This window comes from Arvicanthis niloticus, chromosome 12 (assembly GCF_011762505.2).
Source record: "Arvicanthis niloticus isolate mArvNil1 chromosome 12, mArvNil1.pat.X, whole genome shotgun sequence".
Taxonomy (NCBI): domain Eukaryota; kingdom Metazoa; phylum Chordata; class Mammalia; order Rodentia; family Muridae; genus Arvicanthis; species Arvicanthis niloticus.
Window position 1 is genome coordinate 25440017 of NC_047669.1, and position 13783 is coordinate 25453799.

The 13783-nt window shown below is 43.4% G+C and overlaps 1 protein-coding gene and 1 pseudogene across 3 annotated transcripts in view; both read left to right on the forward strand.

Moving 5' to 3' along the window:
- The window catches only part of Igsf11 (immunoglobulin superfamily member 11), a 131379-nt gene that overhangs the window by 26868 nt on the left and 90728 nt on the right, over window positions 1-13783 (forward strand). The window lies entirely within an intron of this gene.
- Window positions 2623-2722, forward strand: LOC117718379 (U6 spliceosomal RNA; annotated as a pseudogene).

Sequence of the window (13783 nt, forward strand, 5' to 3'; positions counted from 1 at the left end):
TTTTAAACTGCTTTTCTTCTGTGGGGTACTTTCTCATGTCTGCTGGGTGCATTGTGGATTCCTTGGTAGAGTGACATGGTTATGTTGGTCCCTGGGTCCATGGCAGACAGCCTTGCTAGTGTATTTTATCCAGGTGGTTGTTGTTGTTTCTAGTTAAATGTCTCCCTAATTGCTCAGGGTACTGTCTAGGTGTGGTAGCTGCTTTGTGGGAGTTGGCCCAGGTCTTTGGAGCACCAGGGCTGTAAATGCCAAAAAAGCACATTATTCAGTGCTTGTGTTTCTCTTTTCTGCCCAACCCTTGCCTCTTCCCTCTGCCTTTTGTTCTTTCATATCATATAATAATGATAATGATAATAATAATAATAATAATAATAATAATAATAATAAAAACCTGGAGAGGAAAGTGGCCTTTTCCAAAATGACACAGCATATAAGAAGAAAAGTTTGAACCAGAATTCAGGTAAATACTTTGTCCAAGAACAAAAATGCAGCTGAGCGATGTTTCTGGTCGCTTTATTATTTTACTCTCTCCAAGAGTCAAGTATCATATTTCCCTGGGTCTTTCTGTGTCTATAGTTGTGTATAGTTGTACAATGACTTTACCTAAAGCCGTGGACATACACAACTGTGCCTCAGCATTTGCAGCAGGTTTATTTAAGCACAGTTGGGGTACCGCATCGAGCACCAAATGTAATCCATATTGGAGACGCTGCTCCTCAGCTGCTTTTCGGCTTCTGTCATGTCCTTGTGTCCAGACTGGCTAAGATGACACAGAGCAGAGACTCCAGTTTCACTTCAGGATCTGTAGCAGCTGGAGCGAGCGCCAGGCAGATGGGCTTTTCCACCCTGATTATCCCGACTTCCTAAATTTAGAAATACATGCTTTTAAAAAAAATGTAAATTACCCGAGGGGGTGGCGTAGCACATGCCAGGCTGTGCTAACGAGCGCAAATGGATGTCATCTGCCGACTCCTATGCTCTGCGTCCACGGCTCCAGTTCTGTTCTGTCTCCTTTATGTTGTTTCATTTTATCATTGCTTTTCTTTCTGAAGCTGTGCCATCGAGTCTCTGTTCGTGTGTTCATTGTTAAAGATGTTCAGATGTGTGTATAGGTTTTTAATCTTTAATTAATTAATTAATTAATTTATCTTGAGACAGGGCTGTAGATCAGATTGGTCACTAACTTTCACTGTAGTCAAGGATAGCCTTAAACTCTTGGTCTTTTCCCACCCCAGTGCTGGGATGACGGGTATATGCTGCCACAACTGGCCTGTACATAGCCTCTTAAACTAAAATAATTTGTGATCTATCCTTTGAAGGATCCATGAAACTTTCAAGCTACTGGATTAAGTCAGGGGAGGAAGGCATCAGATAAGAACCTTCTTTTGTCTTACTTTTGCCACAGACTACCTGGGTAGGTTTAGACAGGACAATTTATTTCTCTGTTGAATGGGTGGATGGGATTAGATGTCTGTAATGAACTTTTCACTATGAACTTTCACTCTCTGTTTTAAAAAAGTCCCTTTGCAAGTTATTTTAATAATTATCATGTCCCTGGTTATATATCACAGTGCCCAATGTTGAGTAGATGTTTAAATATTGTCAAAAGTACACTGTATATCTTATGCTTCTCCTTAGGAAAACTCATTGAGGAAATGGTTTAGAAGCAAAATGTTCAATGACCACTTTGTTTCCATTGGAATATACTAAACTAGGTCTTTTCTGTTTCCTCTAATTGTTGAAGGGGCCAAACAACAATCCAGAGACATGGAAGGCATGAACAAACAGATGAGATCTAAAAGTCCATATCACCTGCACTAGGTGTAAATTATATGGTAGAACTATGTCATCCATCCATCCATCCATCCATCCATTGATTTGAGACAGGGTCTTGCCACATGACCAAGGCTGACCTGATACTGTGTAGTCCAGGCTGAATTTTAGCTTTTGATCCTCCTGCTTCAGCCCTGATTGTTGGGATTACAAATATGTGCCACCATGTCTGACTGGGAATCAGATTTTATATGAAATGCGTGTTTATAGGACCACTCTATTATTCTAAAGTTCCAACAGGAACAGTCTGTGAGCCCATTATCAAAGGAGTGAACTGAGGAGAGATGAATCTAGAAGGAGAATGGAGAGAGAGGACATTCAGGAAGTAAGAGGGTGATGGGGAGGAAGGGAGGGAACGTGGCTGCTCTAGCCAGTCTCAGCACAATCTGCAAGCAGTCTCAGAGCAGAGACTAACCTGAGGGGTGAGAGCCTTTTCCACATGAAGGGAGGTGGGAATGAGGGGAGTTGAGGTGAGAGGTGAGGCCATAGCCAGCAGAGGAGTAGACACTTTGATCTCACTGGGCACACAGGCAGAATACTTCTCGAGCCTTACACACAACTTGTGCAAAATTGCTTTAGCCATCTGATTTTAGCAGCTGTGGAGGACCGATTGGCAGCTTGCTGGGAGACAGTGAAGAATCTGCTGGGATACTTCAGGACCGAGTGACATTCCTAACAGACATAAGAAATCGAGTCTGAGGGATTCTCAAGGAATCTCTCAAATCCTTGGAATTATTAAAGTTTCAAAGCCAAAATAAAGTGCACTGGGGAGAACTGTAAATAGAGTGTGTGCTTCCACAGCACAGCGACTAAAATGGGGATGCAGAGAGGATTCACACGGCCCCTGTGCGAGGATAACGTGCACATCCATCAAACATTCCGTATTTTTTAACCAGAGGAAATTCCCTATTTTTAAATCATTTTTTAATCAGTGAGAAAAGGAGCAAGATAGCAAAGTTATTGAGGCTGTTAAACCAGAAAAGGAGGTCACTGATACGTATGAAGAAAGAGAATGTGATACTAAGAAGAAGAAAGTGGAACAGGAAATTTCTGAAGGAAAACATTACCACAGCCGCAACAGCTGCGTGAGCCTCAGCTGCTGGTACCCAAGGCAAGCACCTGGCTGCTGTGGATGACAGAAAGATGAGATCCCGGTAGCTCTCCTGGTTGAAACACAGATGAAGGAATTAAAGACCAAACTTGGATATGCGGAAGAGCCGGAAACCATTAGGCACACAGAGAAAGGCTGTAGAACAACGCAGTGGCTCACCGTCCCTCAGAACTTTTAACACAAATCAACTGAAATAGGCCGACAACAATCGGAACAGCGGCATCATGGCCAGCCTCTTCAGCAAGCCCACCGGCACTCAAGAGAACCCGGGTCGGCCCCACTTGGAGCAGCAGGGCAACCTGGCATGATGCCTCATTAGCAGCCCCCGCCCAACCCTCTGATGCACCATCAAATGCTGCCACCCCGTGTCCTCCAGTCAGGTCAGATATCCGGTCGGTCCCAGTTCCATGTGACCCTGCCCCTCCTGGTATGCCTCCAATTCCCGGGAAACATCTTAGAACCCCAGGTTTCCCCTCACAGCACCAAACAGCACGTGTTCCTCCTCCTCCGCTATGGAAGCAGCTGCTGCTTCCACTTGGAGATGGGGTCCCCCCACCTCCTGCTCCAGGCCCACAGGCCTCAGCCACTGCTTAGCCTGGAAGAATGGGGAGCCTCCACACCCACCACAAGCTGAAATGGGCTGGCAAGACTCCTGTCTCCACTTCTTTGGTTTTCCTTCAGAATTTTTATTTCTCACGGACCCAAGCAGGAGTCCCATGTCTCTCCACTCCCTGGTACTTCTGGTGTCAGGTCCTTAGCTGATATTCGTTGGGAAGAAGCCTGTGGAGACTAGTATGCCCTGGTTATTTGGAAAATTACCCATGTCTCTCTCCCCTGTCCCCATGTGGCAGGTATCTGCAGTTGGCCTGCAGATCCTATTGACATTAGTATTTTATCTCCCTTTTTCTTTGTCTTACGTTTCAGGGGCTAATCCTATATAATTATTGTCCTTTCTTCCCCTGTTTTGGTTGTTTTTAAGAAGACCATCCTCAATGAATAGAAATAAAAAAAACCAACCAAACAAACAAAAAAACAAAACCCCCAAAACAAAACAACAACAAAAATGTGTTGGGAAGAGGGAGATAAGCCACAGAGGGACACTCCTAAGCAGTGGTTCTCAGCCTCCCTAACGTTTCGACCCTCTAACACAGCTCCTCATGTTGTGGTGACCTCCCCCCCAAATTATTTTATTGCTTCTTCATATCTAAAATTTTGCTCCTGTGATGAATCGTGGTGTAAATATTTGATATGTGACTCCTGTTGAGAACCACTGAGGTATGATAATGACCCTGTTTCCGTTCTCCTGAGTTAGGAGTGATGCTCCTGGAAAGCTCCTGAGATTTTCCACCACACGCAGATGCACCCAGACGATAAAGCTGGGGATGGAGGAGGTGCCCTGTTGACTTTATGCCCTAGTGAGCACAGTGAAGGGCTCCATTCTGCCTAGAAGAACATACCTCTGTACCTAGCATACGGTAGAGGAGGGCACAAACATTAGGACAAGCCCACTCCTGTCCTCCCCACCATTCTGGTTTTCTGTGTAGTAGATTCACTGGGTTGGAACTCAGTAGTTTGTTTTCCTAAGGGCAGTGTGAGCTTTAAAGGTTGGAATTTGGGGAAGCTTTTCATAGGTTTTGGAACTAGCCAGGGAAGGTAAATGAGTCTGAGGCTCTGCCTCGACAGCTTTAGGAGTCCCAGCTGATTCTCTACACTCACTACTGCAAATCTAGCCTCATGTGTGTTTTTAAAAACCTTCCTCCTATAAGAAAGGAAGAAGAAAAGCCTTTAAAACAGGCATCCAGACCATGCTAAATGTTTTCTCTCATGAAACCTGGTTGTGGTGGATAGGGCTGCAGGTCTCTAAACTACCTCGTGCAGTAGCCAGGTGGAGTTTCTTGAAGCTATTGAGGTTCTGAACGAAGTGGTAATGTGGGTGTGGTCAGCAGCCTCCCATACCACCTTCTCTGGATGGTCCAGAATGTGCTGAGAGCACAGGGCCTCACTTGGCTACAGGGCATTTTGTGTCAGGGTTTGGGGTGCTCACATTGTCCGGGTAGCATCCAGACTAAGGGTCACAAAAATGCCTTGATTTGAGCTGGTATCTCCTCCCACTGATAAGCGATTTGATGGCTCTTGGTTTTGTCTGCGTGGCTTTCTTTCCCTCTGTCCTCCCATGAGTAGCAAGAGGGTGGTTTTGGCAGAGCATCGTTTCATGGCCAGTTTCATTACTGAGCGTGCGCGGTAGAACACTTTTTGGATTACCTTTTTTCTGTGTGTGTTTTAAATCTTTACATGTGAGAGGGTATAGGGAGGTGTCTATAACACCTTAGAACTTTCCCCCCTAAAGTCAGAACACAAAAATCCACAGTTGAGATTTGCCCTCATTTGCCTCTAACCAGGTGGCTGTGCTCACCATCAGAGACCTGAGTTACTAAGCTAAGTACCTGGAGCTAAGGAAACCTTGTTCCTTTTGTGAGTGCGCACTCTAGACTCTTGGGGTGGTGGGGCAATGGAAGAAGTGAGCATGCGCCTTAGGGGTGGACGTGGCAATGGAAGTGAGCATGCGCCTCGCAGAGGTCACAGACACCCCCCCCACCCCCCCCACCCCCCGTGCCTTTTGACAGTGCCTGCTGGGTTTCCTCCATTTCCCTCCCCTTTCTTCTGAAGGAAACTCACCCCTTCAGAACGCTCACCGTCCCCGCTGGAGTCCTAGACTCTGGCATTCTGGTTTATACTGTGGTCCTTTGTCACCTTGAACATGATTGTTTTCCATTTTGAAAGATGCAGGTGTAGGTATCTGTAAAAGACTGGCCAGTGTGTCATTGGTTTCATTCCTGCAATAACACCGTTCAGTTCCGTGAGGGGTGGGGTGCTGTGCCGGCTTTGTACAAATGTGTTTCTCACCTGGGTTTTCTTTTCTTTTGTTGTTTTGTTTAGTTTTTAAATAAGGAGAGTTCTGAGATCTTGGGAGAAAATGAATTGAAAGTGGCTTAACTTCCTTTTTTTTTTTTTTTTTTTTTTTTTTTGCATTGAATAAATGAAATACCATTTATGAAAAAAAGCTTGTAATGGGGGAGCCCGAGAAGGTGTAGAATTGGATGGAGTTTCAAATTAGTAGGGGAGGAATGTAAAAACCAAGGTATGTTTGTTCCTGGGGAGCCAAATCCATCCTTGAGTGGACATTGCCTAGTTAATGAGGGACCAGGCCTCAGAAACCTAGGCTGATGAAAGTGACAAGTATTCACAGTAATCTCGTTAGATAGCACTCAGCTGAGCAGAAGCTTTCCTGGGGACAAGAGGATGTGAATTAGGGGTTTGCAGCCCCATAGGAAGAACAACAATATCAACCAACCAGACCCCCAGAGCTCCCAGGGACTAAACCACCAACCAAAGAGTACACATGGAGGGACCCATGGCTCCAGCTGCATATGTAGCAGAGGATGGCCTTATCTGGCATCAGTGGGAGGGGAGACCCTTGGTCCTGTGGAGGCTTGATGCTCCAGTGTAGGGAGATGGTAGAGGGGTGAGGCAGGAGTGGGTGGGTGGAGGAGCATCCTCATAGAGGCAAAGGGGAGGAGAAATGGTATAGGGGGTTGTAGAGGGGAAACCGGGAAGGGGAACAACATTTGAAATGTAAATAAGTAAAATAACAAATTTAAAAAAAGACGTTGGTTGAATGATATCTGTAAAACTCACAGCTTAGAATCTCATGAAAGGCTTGGGAAATAGCATAATTTTGAGAAGAGCAGATCCCAGCAGCTTTTCTCTTCCTGGGTTTGTCTGGATTGGTCTGCCAGTTTTTCTGTTTGTTAGACTCTCAGGCTGTCCCTTCTCCTCAGGATATTCCCCCAGACCCTTAAGTTGGCATGTATATCATTTGTTTATCTTATACTTCTGTGAATGGACAGACCCCTGTTCCACTGGCCTGGGAAGAGGGGAGGCACTTTGCTCAAGTCCCTTCTTCCCCCTTTCCTTCCCTCCTCTCTAATAGCCACATGTGAAGCTAAGTTAGCATCACTTATTAACTACTGAATCTTCTTGCCCATATCAGTTACTCTTTTAGTGTAGAAGTAAAATATGTTCTATTTTAAAGTCTGATCCATAAGTAATAGCTGTTGTCTCCACCATGACAGTTTTATGTAACATGGTGATTATAAATAATTCTACATTTGATGCCTGAGTGAGAAGTTTAACCCAGCTAATTTATGTGCTAGGCCTAAGTCCCTAGCAGGCAAAATATGCTATGCCTTTCTATGCCTCCCCTGTTCTCCACTGGTGTCCCTGATTGCCAAGCAGACACCAGAGGGTGCATCCCCCTGCCCACTCAGATTTTCTAAGTACCGTGTACTTACTTGGTTTAGAAGTCTGACAAACGCATGTTCCTGAATTACGGAGCACGGTGAAGCTAAGGGTTGCTATCTACAGAACACCGGTAGGTTTTGTCAGGCAGAACTTCTTTTTCTTGTCAACTACACTGTAAGACAGGCAATTATCCTAATTTTAGAAGTAAAAGAGGGGCTCAGTGGTGTGACTAAGCTGCTCCTTGGTTGTCAGGGCTGTGGGAACTCGGAGGAGAACCCAGTTGGGTCTGCGTGTAAAGTCACTAACCGTGCCTCAGAGGAAGGGCCCACAAGTGGTCACGGGCAAGGGGTTTCTTTTTTCCCAATTAACTTCATTGAGGTTCAGTTTGAGCTGAAACATTTCCAGCTACGTAAAGGGAGCTGTTTTGTGATAGGTGGATATGTCTGACAAGTCACTATTTCAGTAAAGATACAGGACAGTTTTATTCATGTGCACTGATCACCTCTGGTAGGCTTAAGAAGGTGCTGTCTGTTGAAATTGTGTATTTGGTTTGATAGAATCCTATGATATATATATATATATATATATATATATATATATATATATATTAACTCAGAACACTTTATCAGTATTTGTATATACATATATACTTATACATGTATATATATATATATACACATACATATATGAACAATAATTAAATAATAAGATGTAAAAGTATGGGGGTTGGGAAGAGTGGGAGGAAGGAGAGAAAGGGAAAAATTATGTAAATACAGTGCTCATATATGAAATTCTCAAAAAGGAATGCAGTTTCTTAAAATGTTCAACAGAAATATATATATTTTTAACCTGGTATCTTGCAGTTGTTATAATGATTTTTTAAAAAATAGTTGCTATTAACTTCTTTTTATTTTCCTTTTTAAAGACTTGTTTTCTGTGTAGGAATGTTTCACCTCCATGTATGTATATGTTCCACATGTATGCCTGGTACCCACAAGGTCAGGAGAAGGCACTGAATCCCCTGGAACTGGAACTGTGTGGATGGTTGTGAATCATTGTGTGGTGCTGGGAACAGAACCAGGGCCCTCTGTGAGGGCAACATGAGCTCTTAACCACTGAGCCATCTTTCTGGCCTTGTCTTACTGATTTTGAAACTCATCTGAATGCATCAATAATTTTTTTTTTTTTTTTTTTTTTTTTTTTTTGGTGGAGAAAAACTTGTGGCAATGCTTTGTTTTCCCATTCGTCTGCTGGGGAGCATTTGAGTTGCTTCTGGCTTGAGGATTACCATGAAGAGACCGTTATGGACACATTTCATTCTTTCATTTTGGGGACAGGCAACTAAATGTTTATTAGTGAAACGGTTGGCTTTTTCCGTTTCTTGAAACGTTCAAACTGTTTTTCAAAGTAATTGCTCCATTTTCTTTGGTGAACTGTTCATCCAGATATCTTGCTTGGCTTTTTATTTATTTATTTTTATTCTTTAAATGTCTTTGTTTTCTTACTATTGAGTAAATGTTCTTAACTTTGAGAAGTTCCCCATTTCTATTATTCTATCTTGAAATTGATTTTCCGTCTTTTATTTTCCATTCTGCATTTAAGCTTATCCAATGAATTTTAAATTGCAGACATTTAAAATTTCCAACCCCTCATTTTCTTTCTTATTATAGCTTCTGTTTTTTTTTTTAAAGAACTAAGACTTCCTGTCTTTTCATTTATTATAAATGCCCATTTTCTTTGTTGAGCATAATTGCAACAGATAATTTAAAATCCATGTCTGATAATTCCAGTATCTGACTCATCTTGAGATTGGCATCTGTGAAGGTTAATTTAATGTGTCTAGTTGCTGGGCCTTGGGATGCTTAAGAAGCTAGTTAAATATTGGTTCGTTTGTGCCTGTGAGGTGTTTGTCAATGAGATGAGCATGTAAGCCAGTTGTCTGTGGAAGGACCTGACCATGTGGACGAACACCAGAGTGTTGAGGATCCAAAGGGAACAGAGTGAGTGAAAGGTTGAATTCTGGAAGTGCCAGACTGAAGGATCTGGGGGTTGGGGGTGGTGTGAATCTTCCAGCCTTTGTGCCTCTGATTCTCAGGTCTTCAGATCTGGACAGGAATCACATTCATTCCAGCTTTCAGAGGTCGCTACACCAAGCTTCCCAGCTGCAGCTCCTAGCTGCGAGACAATGAGCTTGCATGCCTCCACGAGTCATATATGGCACAGTGTCGTGTTATAAATCTGTCTATAGAAGTGCTTGCAGGTGTGTGTGGGGGGGAGAGGAGAGAGGAGAGGGAGAGGGAGAGAGAGGGAGAGAGGGAGGGAGAGAGAGAGAGAGAAAGAGGAGGGGGTGAGAGAGGAGAGGATGGAGACAGGATGAGCAGAGAGAGTTGCAAGAGAAAGCTAGAGACAGAGGCTATTATAGCATTTGTCAATTGTCATTTTCTTTTAAAATCAAAATTTTCTTAGCCTTTTAAAGAATGAGGTGAAAATTGAAATCAGTGTCACCATCAAATCAAGTCAAGTGTGTTTAATGAGGTCAGGTTCCTGTTACCTGGGCCCATGACATACTGCTCAGTAAGTAGCCACTGGGTCAGACGGCCCAAAGACTGTGTCATGCCTGAAGTGGATGGCGGCTCAGACCTCCTGCCTCTTCTCTGCCAACCTCTCTCCATGGGTTTGAGTATCATCCCTTGTCTTCTCTTCTTTGATTTGCTTACTGTTACTGCTCTGCTTTTTTGGCTTCATTTGACCAAGTACACACCAAATACACACCAATACACAGCAAAGTGTTATGTTCCACGACATGGCGGACTCTTAATGCTTAAATTTGTAGTCTGGATATCACCTAATTGAAGGTAGAAATGTGGTCCTTTGAAGCGCTGTAAGTTTCTCTGTGTGGTTGGTAATTGCAAATAGCATGGTAACCTGGTGATGAGGGAAGGGAAAAGCCTCTGACTGGGAAAGCTTGGAGAAAAAGCAAAGGAATCCTGAATTCTATTGATACGTGCCTCTTTTTCCGTTTTTAGTAATATGGGTTTTGTAAAGGACTTTGATGTTGTAGGAGAAGAGAAAGCTTGATAGTAGTCTTTTAGATAATTTGCTTTGAGATTATTGGTTGGCCTCTGGAATTTATGGTCTTGAAGGCTGCACACTGGAGCAAGTGGATTCAATAGCTTATAGTTTGTATCCTCAGATGGCACATTGGGGTTCCCTAGAGGAGCAAATAGGTGCATGCATGTGCTCGTGTGTTCAGAGTTGTTCGTTATTAGGAGTTGGCACCTGTGATTGAGTGGTGGCCAGATCTGCAGAGCTGACATCCCAGGTTAGATCCAGGCAGAAGCTACCGTGGAACCAGAAAGAGGTGCTATCCATCTTAGAGGGTCTGGCAGGATTTGCTCTTACTCTGCCACCTAATTGTAGGAGGCCTGCTTCCATGTGAAAGGCAATTCCCTCCCCTCACTCAGCTAATTTAAAAGTTAATCTCATTCCAGAACCCCTTTATAGAAACATCCAGAGCAGTGCTGGACCATACCCGTGAGCCTTCCTTTGAGTCTATTGAGGTGGCATTTAAGACGAACCCCCACAAGAAAACATGCTTTTAAGCCTTAACTCTTAAAAGACATACATGAGATACTCAAAAATGTCACTGATGTCTTCAGGGGAGAGGATGGATGTGTATCCTAGAATCACTTTCCTTCCTGTTTCCCCAGGGAGTCTCCTTTAACCACAGCTTTCCCTGCAAGATCTTAGATCTAATCCTTGTGCTCTAGCCAGTGGCAGAGTGAGGAGGAGAAAAAAAAGAGAGAAAACATTTTCCAGGAAAGCCTTCACAGTTGAACTTTTATCAGAGGTTTTAACATTTGAGAGCACAAGGCCACATTCCACAGCCAGCTGCAGCGGGGCTTGGGCAAGCTGTTGTCATATTTCTATTGATTGACCTTCGTTGCAGATTACTAACTAGCATGGTGGCCTTCCTCTCTTCTTTTTGGAATACCAGAGATCCAGAAATAATCTCAAAGTTTATTTGCCTATATATTTTTTTTTTAATCAAAAGTGCCTATCCTCGTAGGATGGTCATTGGGATTTCAGCCTACCCTGATTCAGGTTTTACAGGGGTCGAGGTCATTTCTCTGGTTCTCAGGCTCTCGTTCATAACGTAGGTAGAATAGGAAAGTGGAAAGATTTCTCTTCATCCAACAGTTGGGAAGGATGGCGTAAACTGATGCTATTTCATTTAGAGGGTTTAAAAGTCGAGTGTGCATTTGCTGATGAAAGGAGGCACTGGTAATGGGTGTGAGTTTTAAAATTTTGCCACCTTGGTAGAGAAAGCATAACAATAGAGAAGATGGCATTATTTATTGCCAATAAAAGATCAGTTTACCATTATGCATTTTCTCCTCCTCCTTTGGATTTTGAAGTATTAGAGCTATTCTGTTTCAGGGTATAAGGAATTTGACCAGATAATGTAACCCACTGAGATGGGTTAAAAGTCTCCAGCTGAAGTTGTAAACTATGTTTATATTCTTTCTTTCCCCCTTTTTTAATTTGTTGAAATTTTATACATGTACATAATGTATCTTGGTTATTCCTGACACTGCCATATCCCCGACCCCCTTCCAGTACACCCCCTTTCCAACTTCACTCTTCTCATGTAGCCCCCTGAGTCTACTTCATGCTCCCACATGTATGTAGGTGAATCCACTAGAAAACGGGCAGTCTGCCAGCACCTGTCCATCAAAGAAAACCAGTTCTCCTCCTCCCAGGAGCCATCAGTTGCCAACCTATACTCAGAAGTGTGACTTCAGGATCTCTGCTCCCTCCGCTCTGTAATTTTCACTGGATGATCTGATACAGGTCTTATCCAAGTAGCCATAGCTGTGGTGTGCAACAGCCATGCCATGTCCAAAGGACAACATTTTACAGCACACCCCCCTCATCCTCTGGCCCAAACATACATCCTACAGCCCCTGCTAGGACGGTCTTTGAACCTTGGCAGCAGGGGTGGATGGAGGCGGCCTTTCTGTGTCTCAGCACTCACAGTTGCTAATGATCGGCAGATGAACAGTTAGGAGTCTCTGCACTGATCCCTTCCCATTGTAATATGAAACTTTTCTGACCAAGGTTGGGAGCAGCCCAGGTCTATGAATATAAATAAACATTTAGAAGGCGATTTGGCAACAGGACCGCTCAGTAGAACCACATCAGTAAGTTCTTCCCTTGGACCTGTGACTTCCCCAGCTTAGGGTTTTGAGTGTGTTTGCAGCTGTTCTGTCTTGTTTTATGTCAGCTTGATGCCAGCGTTAGTTAGAGGAGGGCGCCTCAATTGGGAAGATGTCTCCATAAGAACAGGCTGTAGGCAAGCCTGTGGGACATTTTCTTAATCCATGATTAATGTTGGAGGCCTCAGCCCATTGTGGGTAGTATACCCTGGAGCTGATGGTCCTGGGTTCTATAAAGAAGCAGACTGAGCAAGCCATGGAGAGCAAGGCATGGGGAGCAAGCCAGTAATCACACTCCTCCATGGCTTCTGCATCAGTTCCTGCCTCTGGATAGTCCTACTGGTTTGAGTTCCCTCCTTGGCTTCCCTCATTAGATTGTGACTCAGGGTATGTAAGCCAAATAAACCCTTTCCACTGAGGTTGCACTGGGCATGGTGTTCCATCAGAGCAGTAGTCATCCTAAGATACAGTACCGGGTATGAATTCCTTCTTGTAGAGCATGTTTCAGATCTAATTCAGAGATAGTTGGTTACTCTGGTGAACTCTGGTGAACTCTGGTGAACTGTTTTGCCAGTATTGTATCAGTGAGTACACACACACACACATGCACACGCACATGCACATGCACATGCACACATACACACTCACTTTCATGATAGGGTGATATTAAAGCATGCAGGGTCCAATGCTGGCTAAAAATATTGATGTCTTTTGTTTCCAGACACCTCTATAACATCTTCCAGTATTATAAAAGTTAGACAGCTAGTAGGTAGAGAATTTTCTAGTGAGTTCAAGATCAATTTAGGTACTGCAACAAAAATATGTGCTGTCTTCAGCAATAGGGTACTACCATTAGTTATGGTGGCAACCAAGAGCAGGGGCAAAACCTTGTACTTTTTGGAGGCTTCTAGGGCTGCTCTGCCCAGTATCTTATAAAAGGTAACCTGTGCCTGGCTCTAAGATGGTCATTTAATAATCAGTGCCTTCTGGAAGTAGCATAATTGCTTATTTTATTTATTGACTTATAGGTCAACAATGCATGTTAGGTTTAATCAATGGTCCTTTCTAGTTATATTATAAATGATAAATCATGCTAACATGTTGGGATTGCCAAAGTTACCAATCGGGCTGCTGTTTCTGGCTACTAGAATAATAGTCCAAGGGCCTGGGTTGTAAGCTGACTCATCTCATGTTCTGTAACTGTCATGTATTCTCCTCACCGTGGGTAGTTTCTTAGCTCTCTGCTTTAAAAGAAAATATTTATATAATTGTCTTATATACTGAGTTAAAAATCAAGACAGATATAGATAGATGTCAT